Raw genomic sequence first — 27,239 nt, 5'->3', positions numbered from 1 at the left:
CTTCCTTTGCTGACCAGAAGATTACCACTGGCGATGTTGAAATGTCAATAGTGATCCTGGAGGACCCAGCCTACCCCTTACTCCCTTGGCTCATGAAGCTGTATGCCAGCCACCTCAATAGTACCAAGGAAAGATTCAACGACCAGCTCAGCAGGTGCAGAATGACAGTTGAATGTCTAAACCAGTGGTTCCCAAACTTGTTCCGCTGCTTGTGCAGGGAAAGCCCCTGCCGGTCTGGGCCGATTTGTTTGCCTGCTGTGTCCGCAGGTTTGGCCGATCATGGCTCCCAGTGGCCGCGGTTCACTGCTCCAGGCCAATGGGAGCTGCTGGAATTGGTGGCCAGAACGTCCCTCAGCCCGCCCGCTTCCAGCAGCTCCCATTGGCTTGGAGCAGCGAACCGCGGCCACTGGGAGCCGCGATGGGCCGAACCTGCAGATGTGGCAGGTAAACAAACCGGTCCAGCCCATCACAGGCTTTCCCTGCACAGGCGGCGGAACCAGTTTGGGAACCACTGGTCTAAACTGAAGGGGTGCTGCTGTTTCTTACACACAAGTTTTGATCTCTGTGTGAAAAATGAAAAGGAGTACTTTGTGGCACCTTAGAGACTAACCGATTTATTTGAGCATAAGCTTTCGTGAGCTACAGCTCACTTCATCGGATGCAAAAAGTGGAAAGTACAGTGAGGAGATTTTATATACACACAGACCATGAAAAAATACACGTTGTAAGGAGAGTGATCACTTAAGATGAGCTATTACCAGCAGGAGAGTGGGGTGGGGGGAGAAAAAACCTTTTGAAGTGATAATCAAGGTGGGCCATTTCCAGCACATTTCCAGGAGTTAACAAGAACCTCTGAGGAACAGTGGGGGGGGGGGGGGAGGGGAGGGAATAAACAAGGGGAAATAGTTTTACTTAGTATAATGACTCAACCACTCCCAGTCTCTATTCAAGCCTAAGTTAATTGTATCCAATTTGCAAATTAATTCCAATTCAGCAGTCTCTCCTTGGAGTCTGTTTTCGAAGTTTTTTTGTTGAGGGATAGTCACTTTGAGATCAGAAATCGAGTGACCAGAGAGATTGAAGTGTTCTCTGACTGGTTTATGAATGTTATAATTCTTGACATCTGATTTGTGTCCATTTATTCTTTTACGTAGAGACTGTCCAGTTTGCCCAATGTACATGGCAGAGGGGCATTGCTGGCACATGATGGCATATATCACATTGGTAGATGTGCAGGTGAACGAGCCTCTGATAGTGTAGCTGATGTGATTAGGCCCTATGATGGTTTCCCCTGAATAGATATGTGGGCACAGTTGGCAACGGGCTTTGTTGCAAGGATAGGTTCCTGGGTTAGTGGTTCTGTTGTGTGGTGTGTGGTTGCTGGTGAGTATTTGCTTCAGGTTGGGGGGCTGTCTGTAGGCAAGGACTAGCCTGTCTCCCAAGATTTGTGAGAGTGATGGGTCATCCTTCAGGATAGGTTGTAGATCCTTGATAATGCGTTGGGAGAGGTTAAAACTTCGAAAACAGACTCCAATGAGAGACTGCTGAATTGGAATTAATTTGCAAATTGGATACAATTAACTTAGGCTTGAATAGAGACTGGGAGTGGTTGAGTCATTATACTAAGTAAAACTATTTCCCCTTGTTTATTCCTCCTCCCCCCCCCCCACCCCCAACTGTTCCTCAGAGGTTCTTGTTAATTCCTGGAAATGTGCTGGAAATAGCCCACCTTGATTATCACTTCAAAAGGTTTTCTCTCCCCGCACCCCACTCTCCTGCTGGTAATAGCTCATCTTAAGTGATCACTCTCCTTACAATGTGTATTTTTTCATGGTCTGTGTGTATATAAAATCTCCTCACTGTACTTTCCACTTTATGCATCCGATGAAGTGAGCTGTAGCTCACAAAAGCTTATGCTCAAATAAATTGGTTAGTCTCTAAGGTGCCACAAGTACTCCTTTTCTTTTTGCGAATACAGACTAACACGGCTGCTACTCTGAAACCTGTCATTATGTGTGAAAAATATCCAACGGTTATAGTTGCCTTCTGCATCCTGCATAATAACTGTGAAGCAAAGTGGGGAAAGTTGCCACAGAGGTGGAGCAGCTGGCTGCTGAGTTTGGACAGCCAGACACAAGCAGTGTTGGAAGAGATCAGTGTGGAGCTACGTGGCTCAGGAAGGCTTTGAAGGAGCACTTTAACAGTGAGCCACAGTAATGCATTGTGGTGTACTGTGCTCTACCTGGCCCTGTCGCTTGAAGGCTGTTTGGAATTGTGTGGTGCTTGGTGCAAATTTATAACTATAATACTGACCATGCACCTATTAATTCTGTGCTGCTTCCTGTACAGCTATGATTATTACACTGTGTTTGTCTCTGATCCTATGAGTTGTGTCAGTGTACAATAACAGCTAAGTGGGTGCTGTCACTGCTGCCGGGCATTCTGTCCATATGTTGGGAATTATTAAAAGTGAATTATTTTCCAAAGAATAGAGTTTTATTGAGTAATGAAAGCACCTCAAAAATTCTGTGCAAATTGAAAGAAAATCCATAAATTTATCAAGGTTTTAATGTAACAGAACTTAACAAGAAAGAACATTCATGTCCATTTTAGCTACACATATACTAACCTTTGAAGGGGTCAACAAACATGTGGACAAGGGGGATCCAGTGGACATAGTGTACTTAGATTTCCAGAAAGCCTTTGACAAGGTTCCTCACCAAAGGCTCTTACATAAATTAAGTTGTCATGGGATAAGAGGGAAGATCCTTTCATGGATTGAGAACTGGTTAAAAGACAGGAAACAAAGGATAGGAATAAATGGTAAATTTTCAGAATGGAGAGGGGTAACTAGTGGTGTTCCCCAAGGGTCAGTCCTAGGACCAATTCCAAACTTATTCATAAATGATCTGGCAAAGTTTGCAGATGATACTAAACACTCTTACCCATAACTAGATTAAGGGCAAACCATATACCTTGAATGCTTCAGCTAATACTAGGATAAAGTGAGAACAGCCAAGGAAGCAGTTAGAATCTCTCTGGAATGAGTGCTACAAAACGAACCAATTAGGTTGAAATGTAGGGTATGTCTACTCAAGGAGACATACTCACACTAGCGCAGTGGGTGCTAGGGCACTAAAAGTAGATTGTAGGCACAGCAGTGTGAGGTGTGGGGTGGGTTAGTTGCCCCAAATACGAGCCTAGGGACTCTGACTGCACATACTGAGGGCAGCTAGCCCACCCAGTTCCATGTGTAGTAATAGCCTTTGTAAGTAAACAAAGAAGACTTGAGGAAATGAGCCGAAACCATCCTCCAGGAAGAGAAACAGATGACTGAGGATGAGACATAAAAGGAGGATAAACAAAGATAAACTGCAGTTACCCAACCTATTCCTTTTCAACACAGATGATTTTATATTGCACCAGTGGAATGCAAATGACTCTCATAAAACTTGGACCTAAACGTCCTCTTTTTGGATAACCTCACCATCAGGTAACCCATAGTGCTATTTAAAGAGTGTAGGTAGAACAACACCCCACCCCCAGCAGAAATCAATCTCTTAACTCTAGCCTGGTGCTCTCTGTCAATGAAGCAGTAACACAAAGGGTATGTCTACACTTAAAATGCTACCATGGCTCAGCTGCAGTGCTTTAGGTGCGCCGCTGTAGCACTTCAGTGTAGACACTCACTACAGTGATGGGACGTGTTCTCCCATTGGTGTAGTTAATCCACCTCCCTGGGAGGCGGTAGCTAAGGCCTTGGCTACACTTGCAAGTTAGAGCGCATTAAATCAGCCCCGGGCGCCCTAACTCCTGAGGTGTCCACACTGGCAAGGCACGTAGAGTGCCCGGACTCCACTGCTGGATCGCCCCTGGTAATCCACCTCCACAAGAAGCATAGAGCTTGCTGCGCCCTGGCTGAAAAACTGAGATGTCAGTGTGGACAGTGTGTTGTATTACTGTGCTGTGATTGGCCTCTGGAAATGTCCCATAATCCCTTGAAGTCAAGCGGCCACTCTGGTCATTGTTTTGAACTGGGCTGCAGGCATGTGGATATCTCCTTTCAAAGCTCCGTTTCTGACAGCCGGCATACTTATCTGCTCCGGGACACAAAGCAAACTGTTACTGTGGAATGCTCCTGCTGCAGAGGCAGGTGTGAGTGTAGGAGAGAGAGAGGCAGGGGGTGGGGACTGATGTTGGGTTGCTGACACATTCTGCCCCCCACGCTTTGTAAACCCTTTCCAAAGCACACTGCAGCCACTTGCACACTGGGATAGCTACCACAATTCACTGCTCTCTGTGGCGTTGCAAGAGCTGCTAATGTGGACATGCTCCACAGTCACAAGGGGCATTGTGTGAACACACAGCAGTGCTTTCCCTGCTGCTGTCTCCGAGGGCTGGTTTAACTCCTGGCGCTCTACATCTGCAAGTGTAGCCATGCCCTGTGTTGAGGGACGAATTCTTCTGTTGACCTAATGCTGTCTACAGCTAGGGTTAGGTTGGTGGGGTTATGTCTCTCAGGGGTGTGGATTTTTCACACCTTGAGAGACTTAGCTATACTAATGTATGTGTTCTGATAAACTTTGGGCTGGTCTACACTGGTTTAGGCTGAATTGCACAAGGTGCTGAGACATATTGACTTAAGTGGGAGATGAGGGTTCTCAGTATCTCTTAAGAGTTGCCTGGTGGGGTCATTAATTTGGGGCGTATTATATTCAGTGAAAGAGATCCTGAAAGAGTCCATTAGCCCAGGACAGTATTTAGATGAAAACGGCAGTTAAAAACATCCAAAGCAGTTGTGACCATTCATAGCTTAAACATGCGGACAGAGAAGGAAAATACCTGACGTGGTGGTGGATGTAAATGAAAACTGACATCTTTGGCTGTTCAAAAGACAATTTCGTCTAGATGGACAAAATTTAGTCTACAAACCAGTACATGGTGACTGTAACTCCACAGTGATGATACTGAGAGAGAGAGAAGTATTCACATGAATAAACAAACATGTGGCATGCATCAAGTACATCTCTAACCAGGCTGCCAGCAGGAAGCATACCTTAGTCATGGCTCTTAGAAGAAAGGCAGACAGAACAAAAACCAATCACCAGAAGAAAATAAACATTTGAAAGTGAGTTAAAAGAAGCTGTGCATGTGTGGATGAATCCATCGAGCCAAGCGAACTATATTTCTCTACCAGCAAAGTTTTATGTTATGAACGATACAGGAATGTCTATAATGAGGGGAAAATCTGACTAAATAAGACAATCTGGGTGGGGAGCGGGGAAATTCTTAAGAAAAACACATTCCCAGACAAAATGAAAAAGATCAAACCCTGTAAAGCTAAGTAAGCCCTTTCCAAGCCTCATAAAATGCTATGCCTACTGAGAGGTCAGAAGCCAGTGATCTTATCTCAATGTCTCTTCTCACCTCTCCTAAAATAACGTTAATATTTTATAACAACAAATATCAATACATATCAAAACCCATTTAATGGATATTTTCTAACACTTGCTCGTATTAAATTGGCCTGTAGCATGGATTCTGAGCTCACTTTGGTTTAATATCCATTGGAACGGTTTGGGGCCAGATCCTAATCTCATTTACACCAGTGTAAATGTAGAGCAAATCCATTGACTTCAGTACATTTGCTCTGAATTTTCGCCTGTGACCAGAATCTAGTCAACCAGCCTCAGTAGAGTTGCCTCTGATTTACATTGGTGTAAAGGACAGGTGAATGTCTGTGTTTTGGTTTAAAATATACACATAGAGACAGCTACGGTGTGTACACAGTAAGTCCAGTTACGATATAGACACTACAGTATTAAAACATTACTATTTTTGTAATGCTTACATAGTTAATAAATTAATACATATATAATAACCCATTCAAGTAGCAAGAAACAAAATCTGTTATCAATATTGTGGTAACACTGAAATGTGCCAGGCAGCCACAAACTGATTTCTACTATACGAAGGGAGCTCCAATAAAACAGTGGTCAAAAAAAAATTAATAAAAAAATTGTAGCAAAAAAGTAGCAGCAACACCAGACTGTTTTGTCCTCTTTTAATTAGAGTGATTAACAGAATTGATAAACCAACAACGACCCTGGAACAATGTAAATGTTGAATGTGCTTCTGCATGTATTATTTTGACCGTCCATAACATCTAAAATCAAATAATTTTAGATATAGAATACCTTTCACCCAAAGAACTTTACAAGGAAAAATGACCCACATTATCTCCACAGGGAATCACTCTACTCACTAATGAAATGCATCCACTTCTAAAGTAGAATGTGGCCAAAATGCAAAGCAACATTACATTGCAGTTCAGGCCAGACTGTGAAGAAGAATCCTGGATCCATTTTAAATTGCAGAATAAAAATAAGGATAAAAATCCCAGATTTCTAAATGATTATTTGTAGGAATATTACCCAGCGGGCTCAGTGCCTAAAAATGACACGCTCCATTGCTTTTCCTTGGAGATGTTCATTTTTAAAGATAAATTTTATTCATACTTTATCAAAAGCTAAAAAAACCCAATAAGTACCTTCTCCAAGTAAAACACATACTTGCCCACAAGACGTACTGTGTGCCAAATCTGTTTGCTTCAGTTTCTCTGATTAATGGGCTGATGCAGCTAAAAATATCTTCTGCTTCCCAAGTAGCACAAGCCCTGGAAGTCACCAATCCTAGCTGTCTGGCTTTCCTTACAGAGGAAAGATGGGAATTCTATTTTTTAAAATAAATAAAGAATTTACTTTTTTTTAAATTCTTTTTGATCCTGCTGAGCCAAATGGCAGGCAGAGAAGTTGTGCAAATTTGATCCCAACTGCGAATGCTCTTGAGAATTTTAATCCTTCCATGACACACAGCCCCCAACAGCTCAGGGTCATGAAGCCAGCATAGATTTTCCAGCGGTTTCACTGTGGATGGATGGGACAGTCTTGAGCTTTTGACCTTTGTCCTTGGTTCCCTTGTGCATCCCAGAGGGGTAAACAGGTTTTGCCTGCACTTCTCCATTCTGGCATCTTGGGGCTACCAGTTTTGCAGGCCGCTCGTGCAGCTACTCCACCGTTAGTTTTACTGCTCTGTTGGCTGGGTTTCCATTCTTCCGCTCTGTTGGCTTCCTGTCGGGAAAGAAAGTCAGCCTTTTCTTTACCGCGCCCTCCCAACCCCAAAGCAAGCAGCCGTGATGCCAGAAGCAGATTTACCTCCCACCTTCAGACAGTGGGATGAGAGGAGGTACTGGGGCGGGGAAGATGAGAGGAAATAGATGACACTCAAATGCTGGGGTGGAGCAAGGAAATGTGGAATAAGGGGGGAATCCCAGAGGGATGCCACAGTTGGCAGAGGGAGTGAATGGAAGGCAGGCATCTCAGATAAGGTATCACCCAAATATAATGACTTGCCCCCCGGGCTCTGCTGTAGGAAAGAAAGGCCACTTCTACAACCCTCTCTTCCTCTGGGAGCCAGGTGTGGTGAAGGCCAGGCTTCTGAGTGCTTGGCCCACCATGATAGATAGCTACAGGAAAATGGGGCCGGAAGTTGTTATGGGTTGGATTCTCTCCTGTGGCAGCAAGACTCTGGGAGGAGGTGAGGCGCAGCTGGCAGTAAGACTAGATGAAGGGCTTGCATTGGACCCTGGCAGGGAGGCTATTCAGGACCAAGTTAACCTTTCAGCAGCAAGATCCATGAGTAGTGATGGAGAGGGGCAGCAGCTTTCTGCATCAGCTGTTTGTTGAGCTGGTCTCTCCTCAGACTTAGTGCTGGGGTTCTGCTTGCAGATTGCTTAGTTGGATCACGGCATTGGTGACTACACACTGCATCTGAGTAATGGGTCGTCGGCACCAAATTCAAAAAGGGAACAGGCTCACAGGCTGTTTTATGTGAACTATGTGAAGCAGGGTAACTGTAGGAAGTGACAGGAAACTGGTTAACTCAGGGCTTGTCTACATCTATAGTGCTGTAGTAACTTAGCGAAGATGCCTCCTACTCTGATGGGTGAGCTTCTCACATTGGCATAGGTGCTCCACCTCCCAGAGAGGGAGTAGCTATGGTGACAGAAGTGCTTCTCCCGTCAACATACTGCTGACTATACTGGGTGTTAGGTCCATGTAACTACATCACTCAGTGGTGTGGGTTTTTCATATCCCCGAGTGATGTAGTTATACCAACATAAGTTCCTAGTGTAGCCCAAGCCTTAGTTAAAAAGAAAAATATAGTCAGGACCACCACTCTTCTCAACAAGAGACGTTAAGGGAGTTATGCACATACACTGAGAGAAGATTGTGCCCAGAATGGTAGCCCCAGATCACATTAATGTCAAAGAACAGACTTCAGTGATATTAAGGGGAGTTGGATTGACCTCCTACTCCTTGCATTTTAAACAAAGGATTTAATGGAAGTGCTCTATTGCAAAACCACTTCTTTTACCTCACCTTCCATTATCTATTGACTGCAATGCTATCTGCTCCCACCCTCACCATTGCAGCTGCCTGCCTTGTGTGTAAGCTCCTGTTAACGGCAGCAGTCTGTCTCAAAGAAGACCTAAGGATACGTCTGCACTACACTGTAAGCCCATGGTTAAAACTCAGGCTCAAGCCTAACCTCCCTTCCGTCTACACACAAATTGTGCTAACCCAGGGCTTGGACTCAGCGTCCCTGGACCCCACAGGGATGGAGGGTCCTCACCTGAGTCAAAATGAGTTCAAGCCCCTTTGCTTTGCAATGTAAAAGCAGTCCCACTGGACTCGTGGTCTGGGAGTCCACCAAAAGTATCCCACTTTCTTTTACTTTCTTTGGCCTCTTGTCAGTCAAGTTTTCTCACCCTGTACCATGAACAGAGGGTTAGAGCAACCACATTTTGGGAGGGCACTAGGAAGTCTGGAATATGGCTGGTTGGACTTGGGTCTGCATAATGTAGTGTAGATGCTGAAACCCCAGGCTGGAACCCAGGGTTCAACAATTCCTAACCTGGGATTACAAGTGAGTGTAGATGCTCAAGCTCTAGGTTAACTAACACAGGGTCTGGTAAGTCAAGTTCTACTAACCCTAGGCTTACATTGCAGTGTAGACATACTCTAATGTCTACACTACAATAAAACACCTGTGGCTTCCCCAAGTCAGCTGACACAGGCTCGTGCTGCGGGGGCTATAAAATTGTACTGTAGATGTCCAGGCTTGAGCTGGAACCCGGGCCCTGATAGCCGAGGGGGGGGGCGTGTCCCAGAGCCCTCGAGGTTGCAGCCCAAGCCTGGATGTCTACACGGCAATTTTATAGCCCTGTGATCCCAAGTCAACTGTGTGTTTTATTACAGTGTAGACATACGCTAAGAGACCTGAAGAAGAGCTCTGTGGAGCTCGAAAGCTAGTCTCTTTCACCAACAGAAGGTGGTGCAATAAAATATATTACCTCACCCACCTTGATGCTCTCATGCTCTCTAAATATATATAAATATAAATAAATCATACTAATAATGATTGATTCAACAGCTTCACGACTCACTGCGCATAATCCACCCTGCAGCAAATAACCTGCAGCTGAGCATGTCTAAAAATAATCCATGGCACTGAGACTACATTATAATAACACTATATAATTCACCAAACTTTTATACAGTGTTATTTTACAAGCAAATCACTTCTTTATGCTGGAAGTGGTTCATAGAATAGAGATGTACTCGAGCCAAATAATGACTTTTCTATCTGTAGCATATGTCTTTATCATCTCCTTGGGTAATAAACATTCATCCGGCATGGTCACTTGAACAATTATTTCTTTTCTCATCCAGTTCATTAACTCTGTGTCTTAATTATCAGTTTTATCTTTAAAAGGTCTTTTCTGAGAAAAATGAAGCAGAAAAGAGAGAAACATCTGGATAAGTGAAACACACTTGAAATAATTTTTTTGCTGTCCCTATAGAGATTTTGTTAACTCACATTGAGAAGTTAATTCCATGTTCTTTGTGCTGCTTTTGATGTTAGAAAATGTATTAACAGAACAATTTTTCCATAGTCTCATTGCTTTGATATATCAATATTGATCTGAGCTGGTCAACATTTTTTGTTTGAAAATGCAATTTTTCTAATCTAAAATTTTGGAGGAAAATTTGTTTCATTCTAAATTTTCTGCATTTTCTGGGGTTGTTTTGTCCCCACCTTTTTCTTCTTTTTCCTATTTTGCCAAGGGAAAAGGATGGGGGAAAGAGAGATTCATAGATTACATGGACAGAAGGTACCATTGTGTCCATCTACTCTGCCCTTCTGTGTAACACAGGCCATAGAACTTCCCCAAAATAATTCTTAAAGCATATCTTTTTAGAGAAATATCCAACCTTGATTTAAAAATTATCAGTGATGGAGAATCCACCACAAGCCTTGGTAAATTGTTCTGATGGTTAATTACTCTCACGATTAAAAATGTACGCCTTGTTTCCAGTCTGAATTTGTCTAGCTTCAACTTCCAGCCATTGGATCATGCTATAACTTTTTCTGCTAGATTGAACAGCCCCTTATTAAACACGTGTTCCCCATGTAGATCCTTACAGACTGTAATCAAGTGACCCCTTAAACTTCTCTTTGTGAAAGTAAATAAATTGAGCTCCTTGATTCTATCACAATAAAGTCTGTTTTCTAATCATTCTGGTGGCTCTTTTCTGAATTCTCTCCAACGTCCTTCTTGAACAGCTGGCACCAGAGCTGGACACAGTAACCCAGCAGTGGTTACACCATTGCCAAATACAGAGATAAAATTATCTCTGCTTCTACCTAATATTCCCATTTTTGCATCCCAGGATCACATTGGCTCTTTTGGCCACAGTGTCACACTGGGAGCTCATGTTCAGTTGACTGTCCACCATCCCCACTCCCCTCCCCAAATTTTTCTCAGAGTCATTGCTTGCCAACATAAAGTCCTCCTTCCTGTAAGTATGGCCTACATCCTTTGTTCCTAGATGTATACATTTATATTTAGCTGTATTAAAATGCATGTTGTTTGCTTGCCAGGTCACTCTGAATCAGTGACCTGTCCTCTTCATTATTTACCACCACCCCAATTTGTGTGTCAGCTGCAAATTTTATCTTTGATGACTTTGTTTTCTTCCAGGTCATACATAAAAATGTTAACTAGCGTAGGGCCAAGAACTACTTCCTGTGGGACCCCACTGGAATCACACCTGCTTGATGATGATTCCCTGTTCACAGTTACATTTTGAGACATATCAGTTATCCCATTTTTAATCCATTGAATGTGTGCCATGCTAAGCTTATATTCTAGGTTTTTAATCAAAATGTCATGTGGCACCAAGTCAAACACCGACAGAAGTCCAAGTATATCAATGCTATTAATTTTATCAACCAGACTTTGGTTGTACTGTCATCAAAAAAAGATATTAAGTTAGTTTGACAGGATCTATTTTCCATAATCCTATGTTGATTTGCATTAATTACATTACCCTCCTTTAACTCTTTATTTATCGAGTCCCAGATCAGCTGCTCCATTATCTTATCCAGGATTGATGTCACGCTGATAGGCCTAAAATTACCCAGGTCATCCCACTTCCCCTTTTGAAAAATTGGCACAACATTAACTTTCTTCTGGAACTTCCCCAGTGCTCCAAGACCTATTGCAATCATGGTCCAGGGAGAGTATCACACAGCCCTTTAAAGCTCTTGGATGCAAGTTATCTGGACATGCTGATTTAAAAATGTCCAACTTTACTAGGTTCTGTTTAACACAGAGATGCTAGTAGAATGGAAAGAGTGTTATCATTACTATATGATGAGATTGTATCATCTAGTTTTCCCCGAAATACAGAACAGAAATATTAATTGAAAACTTGTGCCTTTTCTCTGTTATTGTTGATAATTTTACAATTTCCATCTAGTTATAGACCAATACTGACAATGGTATTGGTCTATAACTAGATGGAAATTGTAAAATTATCAACAATAACAGAGAAAAGGCACAAGTTTTCAATTAATATGTATATATATAATTTATAATATATAATATATATATAATTTCAATATATATAATAATAATTTATATATATATATATAATATATATATAATTTTATATATATTATATATGTAAGCTCTTTAAGCTCTTATTGTCCTTATCTCTGTTGACAATAGAGGTCTCTTTGTGTCCTTTGGCTTCCCTTATCAATTTTCTACAATTCCTAACTTCTAATTTATATTAACTACTGTGTCAATTTCCCCTTTCTTCCGTTTAAAAAAAAATTTACAGCTGCCTTCACTTCCTGTCTAAAGGATGTCAGATTTTTAACCAGTAAAACCTTCTTCCTCAATTGTGGCTTTTTGAGCATTTAGTAATGTGTCCTTCAGTGAGTCCCAATTATCGTTCACATTTTTTCAATTGAATTCTTCTTCCAAGCTGATTTGGCTCAAAATTGTTTTGAACGCCCCCTTTTATTAGCCCTATTAAAGCATAATGTGCGTTTATATGACTGGTCTGAACTATAGTTTGCAGATAAAGGAAGTGGGAGGGGACTAAAACACCAACATATTTTCAGGTTTTCAAAAAAATGTTTTTTGTTATTAATTGAAAAACTGAAATTTTTTCAGGGTTGGTTTTTTTTTTGTATTTTCCACTTTTTAAAACTTTTCAAGCAATCATGTAGCAAGCATTTGTCTTCCATGCATATAGCGTGATTAGAAAGGTAAGTTGTCTGTTTTTTCTTAGGACTTGTTTAAGGATGGGTGAAATCCTAGCTCCAACATTCCCATTGTCTTCAGGGGACCAGAATTTCACCCTATATCTCTGGCCATTACTGGTCATATCAAAGCATTTTGTGTTAAAATGTGTACATTAAATCCAGGTAAGTGTGCGCCTTCTCAGTCCTTGCACAAAAAATCAAATTTATGCCGTCAGTCGTTAGACAATATGTAAACAGTGCCCAGGAGACAACTAGCGATTTTTCTGAAGCAGGAATAGCAAGGTAGCAGCTTACTAGTGTGATTTACTTTACAAGCAGCATATTGTTGAAGGGGGTTGACAGGTTTTTGATTCATAGCCATACAGATTCATGGGGACTTTTTTTATTTTGATAAATGCAGAGTACTGGAAATTTATTGTCCTTTCATTCTCAGGAATACATGTGACTGAAAAAGAAATTCCAGTACAGTATGAAAGAGAAGCAGAGGCTAATAAATTTTAAATATCAGGCTGGTAAAACTTTGTTCAAGTGACATTTGAATGAAAATGTTTGTTCTGAAGGAGTAAAGGAATTCTCAGAATTTAAATTGCTTTCTTTTGTGGTATCTGTCACAGTTACTCTGACCCCTTCATTGAATGTGCACCCCCTTCTCCGGTCTTAGGCCATCACCTGTGCTCAGGTGGGATTCAAGTGATTCTCCCACTCTCAGACCATATCCTGAGTAGCAATCCTCAGGTATTAACTGCAGTTAGCTCAGCAGGTATGACTTAAGCTCAAACTCTTCAGTTCTGTTCCCTCTGGAGCAATGCCAGTGGTGATCAGTGACCAAACAGCTACCTCAAAGCAAAGTATTGTTCATTTGGAATGAAAGCATTTCAGAGAAAACATACATCTTTAAACCAATAAACCAGCCTACACACATGCCTGCTTGCTAAGTATCTAGCCTTTTTCCATATGGAAAGTCTGGAAGGACTAATTCTTTAGAGATTCTTCTGTAGTGCCTCTCTCTGTGACCGCTTGCCTCCCTGTCAAACCTCAGGGACAGCTCCCTGGGTAGCCCATAGCAACCCAATGCCTTTGGGAATAACAGATCTAAGTGTATGTCTACACTGCAGTAAAACACCCGTGGCTGGCCTGTGTTAGTTGACTTGGGCTCATGGGACTCAGGCTCTGGGGCTATAAAATTGCATTGTAGACATTCAGGTCAGGCTAGAGCCCGGGCTCTGGGATCCCTCCCTCCTTACAGGATCTGGGAGCCCAGGCTCCAGCCAGAGGTCAAACATCTACACTACAGTTTTACAGCCCCACAAGCCCGAATCAGCTGACAAAGGCCAGCCACAGATGTTTTACTGCACTGTAGACATACCCTAAGAGTTCTGGGAGTGTTCAGTAGAACAGGAGCTGAGCAGTCCAGAGAGATGCTCAGAGGACTCGGGGGCTGACATGTGCCTATCACTATCTTGTGCAGAGCAAGCAAAGCCTGCGAAGGCCTGGAAGGCAGTGCTTGTGTTGCCAGGGAGCTGATCCGTAGCAAGCATAGACAAGACTTCCTCGTACTAAGGCAGGGGTGGACAAACTTTTTGGCTTGAGGGCCACATCTGGGTATGGAACCTGTATGGCGAGCCATGAATGCTCATGAAATTGGGGGTTGGGGTGTGGGAGGGGGTGAGGGCTCTGGCTGGGGTGCAGGCTCTGGGGTGGGGCCAGAAATGAGGAATTCAGGGTACGGGAGGGGGCTCCAGGCTGGACAGGGGGTTGGGACATGGGAGGGGGTAAGAGATGCAGGCTCCAGGCGGTGCTTACCTCAAGCAGCTCCCAGAAGCAGTGGCATGTCTTCTTTCCACCTCCTACGCGGAGGCGCGGCCAGGTGGTTCTGCACACTGCCCCGTCCACAGGTGTTGCCCCTGCAGCTCCCATTGGCCATGGTTCCCGGCCAATGGGAGCTGCGGGGGCAGCGTGCACAGCCCCCTGGTTGCCCTTAAGTGTAGGAGCCAGAGGGAGGACATGCCACTGCTTCCAGGTGCCGCGTGAAGTGAGGCAAGCCCCGGACCCCACTCCTTGGTGGAAGCTCGAGGGCTGGATTAAAATGTTTGGAGGACCGGATGCTGCCCCCAGGCCATAGTTTGCCCACCCCGTACTAAGGACAGGTGGGGCAAGGTGCCTCACAACACTGCGTACCTCAGGGAAATGTCACATGTTCCCTTTCTTTGACAAGTCAAAACCAAATAGCTGTTTCTGAAACAAGGCCTTCTAACATTGGGTTGGGGCAGAGAGATGTGGTGGTGGGGGTTGAAATCCTGGCCCCACTTAAGTCAATGGGCATTTTGCCATTGACTTCAGTGGGGCCAGGATTTCACCCTCTTCTATTTATGCTGCAAATTATGACCCGGATTGAGGAAAACATCCTTTTATAGGATAGCATTTAAGCATCCAATTCCATTCTGTGCAAGTAAATGGGACATACTTAAAGGTAACCACATGCTTAAGTACTGTCCTGTATCTTGGTCTGTGGGTCTAATTCTAATCATATTGTTATCAGTGGCAAAACTGCCATTGACTTTCTGGAGAACAGGGTCAAGCTCTTATGCAACAGCCTCCCCAGTTTGGACAATGTTATTGACTTCACTCAATATTTGTCTCATTTGGAAACCTAACTTTTAAAATCTGAATTCCTTGTACTATTTGTATGATGTGTTTGGGTGTGCGTGCATATGTGAACTGTGTGGTTGCCTTTATTGTTTATTAAAAAAAGGTTTTATTGGGCATTGCTTATACAGCATTTTGTGATGAAAGATGCTATATAAATTGGACTGGATTCAGTAAATCTAACAACTTGCCAACAACTTATTTCTGTTTGACTTCAGTGACCTAGCAACAGAACAGCAGCCAGCTAATGAGCACAGCGTTCCTTACAGCATGCTTTGGCACTGCTTTCAGTACTGAAATGGAATTTATGGCTTTCTATCTAGAATGCATTTTTTTGTAGGAAATTGGAGCCACAAAATGAAGAGTCATGGAAGTTTAAGAATTCCAAGACACTGGACAGATGTGCAATGATTAGCACTGTACTCTGGCTCACCTTTGTTTAGATAAATAACTGAACCTGCACCATCAGCAAGACATGCTGTTTACAGGCTAAGAAGGAAATTTGGCTCCAAGTCCTCTAATTGGAAGTCGTCGATGGTGAAAAAACGTCTTTATTCTCTTTTCTTATTTTAAATGTCAAGTGGGCTCAATTTTTGGATGTCTTCAAATGAGGTTTAGAAAATGAATATTTTTTGCAGAAGAAAACACATAAGAATAAATCCTACTTTGCCACCCTGTGAGAATGAATATAAAATCATTTAATAATATTGAACAAAGCCATGTTTGTTGTATATTGTTGTATTATACACAACAAACACGTAGCAAATAAGAACAAAGCCATGTTTATTGTGTGTGTGTGTGTATATATATATATATATATATATCTATAATACAACAATATACAACAAACATGGCTTTGTTCAATATAATTAAATGATTTTATATATATTAAAATAATTTAATTATATAAAAAATGAAGTTATTTACTTTTTTTCCAAAATGTCACATCTGTTATCATAAATTTGATTTACTGAAATCCAAATAAATTTTACCTGTGCATTTAAACAATCATTTCTTGGTATAGGTCAACAAATTAAACAGAGCTGTCAAAAGAGGAGGGAAGGGGATAGCATAGAAATCTGACGGCACATAAGAATATGAAAACTGGGTCTGAGCAGACAATATTAGTCACACCTCTTATTTAATCATATCATTATTTTTTGACAATCTAATCAAAAATTGTATGAACATTCGCTTGCATTAAACCCCATTTAAAAACAGGAAAATATGGTCCAAAACCATAAAAAGAAGGGGGAAAAAAGAAACCAAAATTCCAGTTTTATCCGCATTATCTTCAAGAAGGTGATATACATTCACTTTATGGAGGTACCTAGTGAATCTAATTGATGGCTCTTTAAGGTAGGCAGAGTACGTACTGCCCAGCATTATTGGAGTCACACACTTACATTGTGCTCTAAACTTGCTTTGATCAAGTTCACATACTAGTTTTGCTTGCCACTTTCAGACATCGTTAAGCTAAACTTTATCAAAGTGCCTGTGGTAAGCCGTCCTGCTGATTGGTGATGTCAGAATAGAACTATGGCTATTTTACATGACATTTCCAGGAAATAATATGATAGTTCAGCATCAAGATTTAAGATATATTGTGTAGACATGAAAAATACCTTTCTTGAGGCCTGGTTATGTTTGGCGGTGGCAAAGGCCAATATTATGTATTTCCCCACAGAACAACATTGAGGCTTCCCAAAAAGTCTGAGAACCCATAAGAACAGCCATGCTTGGTTAGACCAATGGTCCATCTAACCCAGTATCCTGTCTTCCAACAGTGGCCAATATCAGGTGCTTCAGAAGGAATGAACAGAACAGGCAATCATCAGGTGATCCATCATCCCCTGTCATCCACTCCCAGCTTCTGGCAAGCAGAGGGTAGGGACACTCAGAGCATGGGGTTGCATCCCTGACTCTCCTGGCTAATAGCCACTGATGGACCTATCCTCCATGAATTTATCTACTTCTGTTTTGAACCCTGTTATAGTTTTGGCCTTTACAGCTTCCCCTGGCAATGAGTTTCACAAGTTGATTGTGTGTTGGGTGAAGAAATACTTCCTTTTGGTTGTTTGAAACCTGCTGCCTATTAATTTCATTGGGTGACTCCTAGTTCTTGTGTTATGTGAAGAATAAATAACATTTCCTTCTTCTCTTTCTCCATACCAGTCAAGATTTTACAGACCTCTGTCATATCTCCTATTAGTTGGCTCTTTTCCAAGCTGAAAAGTCCCAGTCTTTTTAATCTCTCCTCATATCGGCTGTTCCATATCCCTAATCACTTTTGTTGCCCTTCTCTGTACCTTTTCCAGTTCTAATATATCTTTTTTGAGATGGGGTGACCAGATCTGCATGCAGTACTCAAGATGTGGGCATACCATGGACTTACATAGAAGCATTATGATATTTTTGTCTTATTGTCTATCCCTTTCCTGATGGTTCCTAATATTCTGTTAGCTATTTTGACTGCCACTGCACGTTGAGTGGATGTTTTCAGAGAAATTTACCCACAGTGACTCCAAGATCTCTTTCTTGAGTGGTAACAGCTAATTTAAACCCCATCATTTTGTATGAAAAGTTGGGATTATGTTTTTCAATGTGCATTACTTAGCAGTTATCAACATTGAATTTCATCTGCCATTTAGTTGCCCAGTCATCCAGTTTTGTGAGATCTCTTTTTAACTCTTCACAGTCTGCTTTAGACTTAACTATCTTGAGCAATTTTGTATTGTCTACAAATTTTGCCACCTCACTATTTACCCCTTTTTCGAGATCATTTATGAATATGTTGAACAAACTGGTCCCAATACAGACCCTTGGGAGACACCACTATTTACCTCTTTCCATTCTGAAAACTGACCGTTTATTCTTACCCTTTGTTTCCTATCTTTTAACCAGCTGCTGATCCATAAGAGGACTTTCCCACTTATCCCATGGCAGCTTACTTTGCTTAAGAGCCTTTGATGAGGGATCTTGTCAAATGCTTTCTGAAAGTCTCAATACTATATCCACTGGATCTCCCAGGTCCACATGTTTGTTGACCCCCTCAAAGAATTCTAATAGATGGGTGAGGCATGATTTCCCTTTATAAAAGCCATGTTGACTCTTCTGCAACCATTCGTGTTCATTTCTGTGTCTGAAAATTCTGTGGTTTACTGTAGTTTCAACCAGTTTGCCTGGTACTGAAGTTCGGCTTACTGGCCTGTAATTGTCAAGATCACCTCTCGAGCCTTTTTTAAAAAATTGACGTCACAATAGCTATCCTCCAGTCATCTGGTACAGAAGCTGATTTAAGTAATAGGTTACATATCACAGGTGGCAGCTCTGCAATTTCATTTTTCACTTCCATCAGAACCCAGTCTGTACCATTTGGAAATGGAAATGCCAGTAAGGCTGTTTTCTTTAATTATCAATCAGAAGGGAGGGTCACAGGAACCATCTTTACAAGTACGGAATCTCAACAGCTTGGCTCTGCCTACTGGTGAGACCATCTCTGTCCCCTGTGCCCTACTGCCACAGCTACGCTCAGCAGAGGCCCTGGAACTTTATCCCCCTTGTTACGAGGCTGCAGGTGGGATTTTCTTTCTAAGGGCCCCTTTCCCTTGGCAGAGCTTTGCAATGCATTGACCTTTTGGGCAGGCTGCAAAGCCAGTGTGTCGAATGAGTGTTGGCTCAGAGGGCTAAGAGAGGGGTTTTTGTCTAGTGGGAAAGAGGGGTTACAGCTGTATCGGTCACAAGAGTGGTGATCAAATGATATGTGGTAGGGGAGTGCTGCTGCTCTGGTCAGGCTTTATTTTGTAAGTCTAGATGGCTCCCATTGCCATAATGTTTGATCATCTCTCAGTCTTTAATATATTCAGAGAAATACCCCACTGTGAGATGGGGCACATTTTACTAATTGGGAACTGAGGCACAAAGAGACTAAGGGCCAGACCCACAAAGGGACTTAGTCACCTAACTACCACTTTAGGTGTCTACATCGAACATTTAGGCACACTGAGATCCTCAAAACCCTCACTCCCTTGCCAGCTAGCCCTAGAGGCACCTATGTTTCTGCTGGAAAAGTCCCCATGGTGCCTACATTTCTGCTGGTGGACATGTGCAAAACCATCTAAGTCCTGGTGCCACTGAGCTGCTTGGTTCCTTACCTCAAGACCTGGAAGGATTTTCAAAAAAATCATTCCCCTTCCTGTGTCACCTGCAGGGTCTGATCTATTATGCATTTTCTACTAGACTGCGCCTCACGCAAAAAACAGCTGGGGGCAACCAGACTGGGACTATTCTGGGCTGCGACTTGTGGGTGGATGGGGAGCCACTCACCTGTCCTGTTGGCGTGCTAAATTCAAGCTCCTGCACCAATGAATATTAATTTATTTATACAAAGTGGAACAGCTCCAACAGAATGGATTAAAAAAGCAACACCCTGGAATACCCAATACCCTGGTGGTTAGGGCATCACCTGTGATATTGCAGACCCAAGTTCAAGTCCCTGCTCCAAATTAGGAAAAGCAGGCATTTCACATTGCAGGTGAGTTCCCGAACCACTGGGCTATTGGTTTTCCTAAGAAAGGGCTGAATGGACCTGGCTTAGGTGCCTAAATCCAGGAGCGGGTTCACAGCTGTGAATCCCAAGCAGAGGTAGGCACCTAACTATCTTTTGGGGGGTGCAGGTTAGGAGATTTTTGGTAAATTCCAAATCTTCAAATTGTTTGTTTCAAAAGAATCCATTTTTCCAGGTGAGCTGGTTATTATCTCATCTCAGCACATCCATCACCAGGAGCCTCAAGAGTTGGATCTGTTTGATCTTAGTGAGACGTTGTCTTACTGAAGGAGTTTTGTAGTTAATTTCTTTTGAACACACCTTTTGAAGTTGATTAGAGTCAAGATCACAGTGTCTCTTTATCGATGGATGTGCAGCCAGTTTCCTTCATGTGAAAATACTGAGTTCTTCAGTAGCCCTGCAAAGTAATTCATCATTCTGTCATTTTTGCAATGTCCTCTGTAAGTTAGGAGGCCAAGAAACACAATTTCTAGTCACGCATCATAAAACTCCTGTGTCCATAAAAACACCAGGAGAAAACAACACTTCAAATGGCTGAGAGAGAGAGAGAATCAGATAATAATACATTTCAGTAACGGACAGCCAAATAGCATGTCAGAAAGCTTTCAAAATCACAGGATCAATGGAGCTTTGTTGATTTTTAACAGCTGAGGATCTGGTCTGTGGCATATGTTTGGAGAATGAGTAATATAGTGCATGCATTTTCAGTCTTATCAAGGGCTTCACCTTAACAGCAACCAAAAAAGGATTTCTTTCCTGATAAAAATGTTAATAACTAGAGCCAAGCAGCATTTTGTTTTAAAGAAAACAGTAATGCACAACTAGACTGAATTACTAACTGCAATTGCTGGTCAGAACCATGACCTTCATTCATATCCTTAAAAATCCATTTATCAGTTGAAATCTTACTTTCAAGAAATTAAGTGTTTTACTACACCAGCTGATTCTCAGGTCTCTGACTTCTTCAGTTTCCTTGTCCCATGGGGATCTTCCTGATCTTTACTCAGTCAAAATTCTCATTTTGCTCTCCAATAAATTGGACAATGAGTTAGTGTGAACACAGTACATATGTTGTGGTCCCAGGTACCAGGAAGATTCTTTAAATCCGGTATAGTCAATAAGCAGACCGCGGGCCAAATCTGGACCGCCAGATGCTTTTGAACAGACCCCGAAATCTTTTTATTTACTTATTATTATAATTATTGGTTTTTTTTAAATTATATTCTCTGGAGTCTTGGTCTTGACTATACCTTGACCAAGAAATGTGGACCTTGACAAAAAATAATTGACTACCCCTGTTTTAGATAATAGGCACCTGCTTCTCCTTATATTATTCAGTCTCATTGAAATCAATGGAAAGGCTTCTTCGGAAGAGGGAGAGTGCCTTAATGTGGTGACGTAGTCCCAGCTCATTTTGTTCTGATGATCATAGGCTCAATCCAATTCCCAATGAAGTCACAGGGAGTCTTTCCATTGACTGCAATGTCAGTTGGAACTAGACCAATGAGAGGAATATGCAGAGGAAGAGAGAGGAATCCCACTTTTGCAGATAAGATGTCCAGGATAGTAAATGCTGCCTTGGCTGCATTTATCTTTTCAGATAGCTGTAAAAGAGGACTCAGTCTAGAAACCATGGCAAAGCTTATGATACTGAACTTCTGCCTACACCATTTGCTGTTACTCAAGATTTTGGTATGTATCCCAAATAAAAACAAAGCATGTTCTTTCAGTTTTAGATCATGTTGCCCAAAACGGCATAAATCTTCTGTGTATGTGAAATATAGATACCCACAGCTACTGGGTTACTGAGCACTCTTGCACTACATATGGGCCTTATTTGTCCATGCAAGATTTGACAGGCAATGCAGGAGCTCATTTGGATTTTATATATAATTTTTAAAAACCAAAGATTTTTGTAGCAGTTTGGTTCACTTCTAAACAATTCATCAGCCAGGTATAGAAGTTAAGTATGCCTTTTTTGTATTTCTTTTAGAGTCTTGCATATTTCTGAAATTCAGGAAGATCAAAGAAGAACTTCGGACCGTCACAATAAGTATCCCTTCTGTGTACATATTACAAAGGCTCCCTTGTGTTATTAAGCACAGCAGGTTCACTTGAAGCTCTTGCTGAACCTCTGATCTGTGAGATAGTGCATAGTTTGTTGTAAGTTCATGTTATGATATTCTTTGAGTAGGTCTGGTTGAGAATTTTCTGGTGAATTTTTTTTTCAACGGAAAATTGGGTTTTCGATTAAATGAAAATTTTCATGGAATAGAGCCTTGAAATTTTGGATTTTTCACTGGAAAACCCCAAATCTAAAAATTTTCCCCTGAAAACCTGAAGTGTTTTAATTTTTGAGTTTTTGGTTGAAAATTTTCCAGCATTTTGAAAAAAAAAAAAAAAAAAAAGGCAAAGTTTGCCACTGAATTTTGATGAAAATGTGTTTTGTTTTCACCAAGATGTTCCATCGAGAAAAATACTAATTTCTGACCAGCTCGATGAGATATGGCCTCTCACTACATTAATGATGGATACCTGGAAATGGATGAATATTATATACATCTAAGGCCATGTACACACTTTCAATTAGAATGTTACAGAATGCTGACAGCTGTAGAATTATGACACCTCCCTGATACTTTTCAGAGTGGCAGCCGTGTTAGTCTGTATTCGCAAAAAGAAAAGGAGTCCTTGTGGCACCTTAGAGACTAACAAATTTATTTGAGCATAAGCTTTCGTGAGCTGCAGCTCACTTCATCAGATGCATTCCTTAATAGATTTCCACTCCATATGGCTAAATGCAGTGCCTTGCATAATGACAGGTTTCAGAGTAACAGCCATGTTAGTCTGTATTCGCAAAAAGAAAAGGAGGACTTGTGGCACCTTAGAGACTAACCAATTTATTTGAGCATAAGCTATCGTGAGCTACCGCTCACTTCATCGGATGCATCCGATGTAGCTCACGAAAGCTTATGCTCAAATAAATTGGTTAGTCTCTAAGGTGCCACTAGTACTCCTTTTCTCCCTGATACTCCCTTAATACTTCAGGTGCCAGATTTTGGGAGATGGGGCTTCCTGCAGTCTTCATTCAGGATAAACTCCTATTTAAAACAGTGCTTTTCCTGAATGAACACTATATGATTGAGCTCATGGAAACCTGGGAAACTGACAGGAAACATTGTTATAACATTTTCTGGTAGGTAAACCACCCTGTTGCATGATATGAAAGGCAGGTGTGCCAAAAAGTTACTGTTGTTTGGAAATATAACTTAATAATGAACCAAGCTAATTTCACAGCAGATCCACAACTGTTTCACATTCCAAGGCAGCTAAATATTATCCACTGTATTTGATTCACACTTAAATGTACAACTGCCTAGCGACAGTCATGAAGAAAATTGTTCAGTGCTTAGAAAGATCAGTAGCAGCCTGCTTGCTTCTTATTATCTATAATGAGATCATAATTATGCAATGTTGATTAGAAATGTCAGCCAGGTTCTAAGAATAAGTTTTAGCATTAAAGTACCTCTGTTAATAATCAACTAAAGTGTCAGTTATTTTGATAAATTGATTTTCAGGAATGTAGCTGGCCTAAAGAATGTAAAGGTCATCAAGAATACATCCCAGGCTGTGTTAATTAGAATTAGAGCTGTAATATGATGTTCAAGGCAGCAAGTACTATAGTATTGTATTTTCTGTGCATTAACCCTAACCTATCAGATCCCCTTGCAAAATCATGTCAAATTAATGTTTGCTATTTAGAAAAGTCATGTATCAAAAAAGAAGTTGGCATCAAGAAAAGAAGCCTATATTCTGAATTGGGAATTTACTTCTAGGGGATTGTATGGGGGCAAGAATGCAGTTTCTGAGGCCTGGTTAGGTCCTTTTTATGCCATTCCCTCATGTGGGACTTAAAGCTACCATGAAGAGGAGCAGGCATAATCCGGAGGAGGGGAGATCAGCAACTTCTGTTCTCCCTGTCTCATAAAACAAGACTAGGGGGACATTCAGTTAAATTAAATGGTGAGGAATTCAGAAGCGAGAGAAGGAAATACTTTTTTTTTTTTTTTTTTTTTTTGCACATTGTGGAATTAAGCTGTGGAACTCATTGCCTCACTGTGTCATTAAGGCCAAGAACCTAACAAGACTGAAAAAGGGGTTGGCTCTTTATCTGGATACCAAGAATACCCAGAGTAGTAATAAATGAATGACAACAGACATTCTGGAAGAACTACTGAATCTCATGCTTCAGAGCTTAAACCAGTCTCTAACTATTAGCGATCAGGACGTGACTGTGACGAAGTGGGACTGTTCTTAATGTTCTCTCTGAATACTGTGTGGGTGCCTCAGTTTCCCCTATGCATTTCTTAAGTATCTAGGTGGTGGGATAAGAGTGTGTGATTGCTGGAGAGCCCTAGAGGGCCAGTGTGATGGTGTTTGCACAGAGAATGGCTGACACCCTGTCTCCTGGCAACTGATGGCCTGGGCCCCTCCCCTGCAAGGTGCCAACTGAAGGTGTTGGAGAACAAAGAGATCAGGTGGCCTCCTGGCCCAGGAAAGAGACAAAGGCGAGAGGAGGGGCAGGAGAGTTTCAGTTTGGATCTGGCCGGAGAGATGGGGGGAGGTCCAGACCCGGGGTATGGCCTCCGTGCCCCAAGATGGACCTGACTTAGGGGTCCTATTTCTATACCTACAAGCTCTGTTTTAGACTGTGTTCCTGTTGTCTAATAAACCTTCTGTTTTACACTGGCTGAGAGTCACGTCTGACTGTGGAATTGGGGTGCAGGGCCCACTGGCTTCCCCAGGAGCCTGGCCTGTGCGGACTTGCTATGGGAAGCGCACAGTGGGCAAGGGGATGCTGAATGCTCCGGGGAGTCAGACCTAGGAAGGTGGAAGCTGTGGAAGTTTCTTGCCCTGGAGACAGTCTGCTCAGAGAGAGGAGGCTCCCCCAGAGTCCTGACTGGCTTCATCTGGAGTACTTCCAGAGCATCGCCCGGTGACTCCGTGACAGTGACCTATATAGGGGAAAACTGTCCCACATCTGCCTGTCTTGGGGTTTTTGCATTTTCCTTACAAGATCTGGAACTGGCCACTGCCAGAGATTGGATACGGGTTAGATAGACTTTGGGTCGGGTCCAGTGTCACAATGCTTCTTATGTTGGGGAACCTCTCTTACCCCCAGTAGCATGAAGAGACACTGCCCCCTCATTATTATTATTATTATTTATTATTTGTTAATTTATTTGTTTGTATTACTATAACACCTGGAGCTCTAGTTGTGGTAAGTGCTGTACAAACACAGAACAAAGGCAGTCCCTGCCCCAAGGAGCTTACAATCTAAGTATTGGACAAGAGACAATAGCTGGATACAGATGGATAAAAAGATGGGAGAGTACAAGGAAACAATGAGACGGTATGGGTCAGCATGATCGGCTGTGGTCTCAGCATGCCAGCAGCCTAACTGTTGTCAAGTTTTTATAGACCTCACAGTCAATGAGAGTTTTGAGCATCTGGCACATTCTGGGGTGGGAAGGAGTTTGTACAGGGCAGGGGAACAAGCTAACATAATAATTTGGAAGGGAAGATACATTATCTTTAGACTCACACAGTTTAGCTTGCAAAAAAACCCACAAGTATTTGATTTAGGAGGATAAGACCCAATCCTGAAAGATACTGAGCATTTTGACCCTGATCCTGCAAAGCATGTGCATAGCTTTAAGCATCTGAGTAGTTTATTACATTCTCTACCACTACCAGCTGGTTTCTTCACTGGTCTGTGCCTCTACTGCCTACAAGGAGACTGTGCTATCAGTCTCGCCCTATCCTGAAAAGGAAAGGCGATGACTGTGCATTTGGAAAGCCGTCTGCATAGCTTGAAGCATCTGAACAGCCTCCCTGATGCACCTTTGAACTTTTTCCTCCTTCATTTGTTTGTCTTGAAGATAAGACTTCACAGCAGTGTTTGTAGTGAAGTCTAATGAGGACCAGTGTTTGCATAACAAGGCAAAGCTTCCCCTGCAGCCATCCAAACTTCATTATATTTAATTTATATTCCGGCTAATCTTTGAAAGTGTATAAAATGTGCAGCCAAAGTTTGTTTTTACATAGTTTGGAATAATATATTGTTTGTTTTAAATGGTCAGTTGCAACTGATAGTTGTTTTAAATGCAACATAATGATATATTGTGATGAACTCTGGGTCTCCTAGGGGATGCATTTGTGTCATTGACTTCCATTGCGTTAGCATTCTCCTGGGTCAATTATACATTTAAGGAGGAAAACAGAAGAGTGATTACTTCTTAGCTTACCAGACACTTTACTTCAGCACGTCTGCAAAACATTCTAGAGTCCATATCTCTAAAATCCACAAGCTTTCAAAAACCAGATTAAGTCACTTAATTTAAATTTAATTCCACAGGAGGTTGAATGACAGGTTACTTCTGGGTAAGCGGTGCTGGCAATCCACAAGGAATGGAAAAGATCACTCAGTCTTGGCACTTAGTATCGCTCTAATAGAGGACTGTAAAGATTGTATCGATTAGAATGTATTTAGAAATGCTATCAAGAAACTTGGAGGCTTATTGTAGTTCTGCCATACAAAATAGAAACAGACAAATAATACCCTATGTTTAAATGTGATTTCACACTAGCCTACACGTTTTCCCTGCACCCAGAACTTTCTCATGTAGTGAACAGCTCAAGAAATTTCAGACCATATAGAAGTGTTAATATTTAAGTGTCCCTGTTTCTAGAACATTCTAAGTGCCCTATTAATCTTTCTGTAGTTAAAATATCTCATTTATTTAATCGGTCATCTTTTCAGAGTTCTTTCAAATATGGGAAATGAATTATAACATTTAATCTTGTGTGTACTACTAGCTGAGATATAGGCCCTTCAGTCAGTTTACTTTAGCGTGACAGATGCTTGGAAACGCTCTATGGCATGTCATGAAAGTTATGATCATGGTTGTTTATATGTATAGCTCCAGAAGTATGTCATGTGCTTTCCACACAGAGGCATAAGTTGTCCATGATTTTCAAAAGGGACTAATGATTTTTGGTTGCTGTGTTTGGGTGCCCAGTGTTAGAGCCCTGATTTTCAGATGGTGGGTGCTCATCACTTTCCAAAAATCAGGCCCTTTTAAAGTGTCTGAAGTAGACACCAAGAAGCTGAGGCACCAATAATCACTAGTCACTTTTGAAAATCTTGGCTAAGGACCCTGCCTTAGAATTGAGTGAATAAAGATCCAAAATGCTCTTGCCCTAGGAAATAGTACCAGGTCTTTTTCGACAGGCATCTTCTCGTCCAAACTTCCATGCCCTCCATGAATTTTTTTTTTTT

The 27,239-nt window shown here is 41.8% G+C and overlaps 1 protein-coding gene across 1 annotated transcript in view; it reads left to right on the top strand.

Annotated features, from left to right (window-relative positions):
- CCBE1 (collagen and calcium binding EGF domains 1) overlaps positions 1–27,239 on the top strand; it is a 184,845-nt gene that overhangs the window by 122,051 nt on the left and 35,555 nt on the right. The window lies entirely within an intron of this gene.

This window comes from Eretmochelys imbricata, chromosome 5 (genome assembly GCF_965152235.1).
Source record: "Eretmochelys imbricata isolate rEreImb1 chromosome 5, rEreImb1.hap1, whole genome shotgun sequence".
NCBI classification, from domain to species: Eukaryota; Metazoa; Chordata; order Testudines; family Cheloniidae; genus Eretmochelys; species Eretmochelys imbricata.
Note: the sequence above shows the minus strand (reverse complement) of the source record. Positions and strands in the feature narration are given on the sequence as shown.